This window comes from Lacerta agilis, chromosome 18 (genome assembly GCF_009819535.1).
Source record: "Lacerta agilis isolate rLacAgi1 chromosome 18, rLacAgi1.pri, whole genome shotgun sequence".
Classification (NCBI taxonomy): Eukaryota; Metazoa; Chordata; class Lepidosauria; order Squamata; family Lacertidae; genus Lacerta; species Lacerta agilis.
In genome coordinates this window covers 5301556-5304296 of record NC_046329.1, presented here as the reverse complement: position 1 = coordinate 5304296, position 2741 = coordinate 5301556, and the positions used below count along the sequence as shown (strand labels likewise).

General features: G+C 51.3%; 1 long non-coding RNA gene across 1 annotated transcript; it reads left to right on the top strand.

Annotated features, from left to right (window-relative positions):
* Window positions 1–692: 692 nt before the first annotated feature.
* Window positions 693–1261, top strand: LOC117039457. Its single transcript, XR_004425779.1, has 3 exons — window positions 693–774; window positions 878–936; window positions 1242–1261. It is a non-coding gene; the product is annotated as an uncharacterized LOC117039457 (long non-coding RNA).
* The last annotated feature ends 1480 nt before the right edge of the window (window positions 1262–2741 follow it).

The following is a 2741-nucleotide window of genomic DNA, read 5'->3' as shown; positions in this document are numbered from 1 at the left end:
CAGCCAAGGTTCCCCACTCTTAGAGCAAGAGTGGTTCCAGAGACCTTGGCTGCTGCTTCTGCGCCAAGCCGGCCGGGACCCCGTATGGACATGGAGCAGGTAGTTAGAACAGCAAGGATCAGGCTGGGAGTCGCCGCATCCTGGGAGGGAGTGGAGCCCAAGAGAAGACCTCTCGCCTTGGAGGTAATGGAACAGGGGGGAGGAGGGGGGCCTTGGGAAACACACGAGGAGGGCCTTCAGGATGAGGCCAAGGGCCCGTCTGGTCCAGCCTCCTCTTCTTCCAGAGCCCAAGAGCCCTTTGCCCACCTGGGACTTCCTGTGACAAAGTTTCCTTCTTTTTTGCAGAAACACCTAGGCTCTGCCCCGCTGTGGCTGCTGCCAAGACCGCCCCCAAAATACTATAGGTAAGAGAGAGAAAGGTTGCAGGTGACTGTTATTTTAATTGAGAACTTGGGTGGTGTTAAGGGAGGTGGCGTTTGCTTTGAGGATCTTGACTAACAGTTCTGTTTTTCTTTAATTTTCAGGAATTGACCGACTATCAATGTTATCAAATAAAATAAAATAAAATTTTACATACGTTATCTTGTCTGTATTTTGTCTTTTGTATCTTAATTAATCCCCTTTCAACAAAGAAAGGAAGGAAAAAAGAGAAAGAAAAGAAAAGAAAAAAGGGGGGAAAGAGAAAAAGAAAAAAAATTTTACATACAACGTTCAGGCTGGGTGCCGCCGCATCCCGGGAGGGAATGGAGCCCAGAAGAAGGCCTCGCCTCAGAGGTAATGGGACAGGGGGAACGAGGGGGGGGGTCTTAGGAACACACAAGGAGGGCCTGCAGGATGAGGCCAAGGGCCTGTGACGAAGATTCCTTCTTTCTTGCAGAAACATCACGCTTCTGCACCGCTGTGGCTGCTGCCAAGACCCCCACCCAAATAATATAGGTAAGAGGAAGGGGAAAGTTGCATGGAGCGGAGAGAACACCCTCTCAGTTGAGAGTCCGTGTTCATTCTGCCTTTACATGCAAAGTCCTTAATTGGTGTGGACAAAAGAGTGGAAGGTTGCGGGTGACTGTTATTGAAATTGAGATAGGGAGCCGAAGTGGGCACCCTATTTTGAATGGGTTGTAAGAACTTGAGTGGTGTTAAGGGAGGTGGCGTTTGCTTTGAGGTCGCGAACAAAAGGTGTCGATCTGCTTTTCCCTTCCAGAGGATCTTGACTAACTGTTCTGTTTTTCTTTAATTTTCAGGAGCTGACTTTGATTACCAGTGTGCTGTAATGTTCATTTATTGATTATAATAAATTATATAATTAAAACTGCTTTGTGTTGCATTTTGTGTGTATTCACAGTTTCATTAGTAGACTCAGAAGGTAGTGCAGTGGTGGTAGAAGGTATTTTGACAGTTTGTGAGCAGCAGTGGATATAGAATAATATTCACATTGTTCTAAGAAATTATACCTTGGGTCTTGGGTTACACCCCTTCTGTTATGTATGCATGATGTATCTGGGGGTGGTCTTGGGTTACACCCCTTCTCTGATGTATGCATGATGTATCTGGGGGGGGGGCTTGGACTCCAGGGCGGGCAATTTAAATGTCTATATAAGGGCAGGCGCACCTGTGTCCTGGATTCTTCCCTGCTCACCTGTGTGTGAGGAAAGCACCCTGTTGCAATAGCGAGAATAAAGGCTTTGCTTCTCAATCTTCTCTGGTTGGCCTCTGTTATATTCTCCTACCGATGGAGAACCTACAAAGGGCTCTTGTGTACCCCATAAGGGAATAAGGGCAGATTTTTGTCTATTACAACGGGGCAGGAGCCGAGTGAGATTTCTTTTGCGCCATCGCTGCACGTGACCCTTGGTCAAAAGGTCCCTGCCCTGAGGGGCTTACAATCTTTAGTACGACACGGAGGGGAACAGAGGAAGGTTGAGGTCCAGGGTGGATCTAGAGTCCTCCTGTGTGACATATAAGCCAGGGCCTCGATTTTGGGATTCCTGGATATTTCCCACTTCTAACCTCTTCCTCTGTTTTTATTTCTGTCTCCTAGGACGTCAAAGGCTTTTGAGGAGGCCGCAAATGTCACCACCCCTTAGCGTTGTGGTAAGTTTTTATTTTCCTTTCTGTCTCCTAGGGCACAAGAGAATATTCCGAAGGCCACAGGAGGCACCCCTGTCCGTGGTGGTAGGTTAATTCCATGGGGAATCCGCCCCCACATGCACAGGGAGGTTGTGGCGCTGATCTGAGTGGGTGGGGGGGGGGGTTGCAGGCCCGTCTCACCCCAGCCCCTCGTCCCCCTCCTTCCAAGCCAGGGGTCAGGCCAGGCAGGAGCAGCGACCATTGGCAGCCAGTGGTGACGTGGGCATGGGCAGCCTGGCTGGGGTGCTTGTTCTGTCCCCTCCTTCCCTGAGTCAGCTGGCCAGGCCCCCGCCAGCACTCAGGCTGTCCCTACAGACGTTTGGGGGCTTCTCTCCCTGGGGGCCCTATGTCTCCACCGCAGGAGGGCCCTGCCTCCACTGGCTTCCCTGCCCATGGGCTGGTGCTAGTCTGCTCTTTGCCAGGTGGGAGAAGGAGGGATGTGGCTGGGGGGAGGCAGCAGAGGGACGAAGATGGGAAGGAAAGAATGGAGGACGGCCCACGGGACCCCTGTCCCCTAGAGAGTACAATGTCCTTCTTCCTTCGCAGGGCTGTGGTTTGGGGAAGCCAGTGGCAGTGCCACCAAAACCCCAGCAGCAGCGCAGCGGTGCAGATAA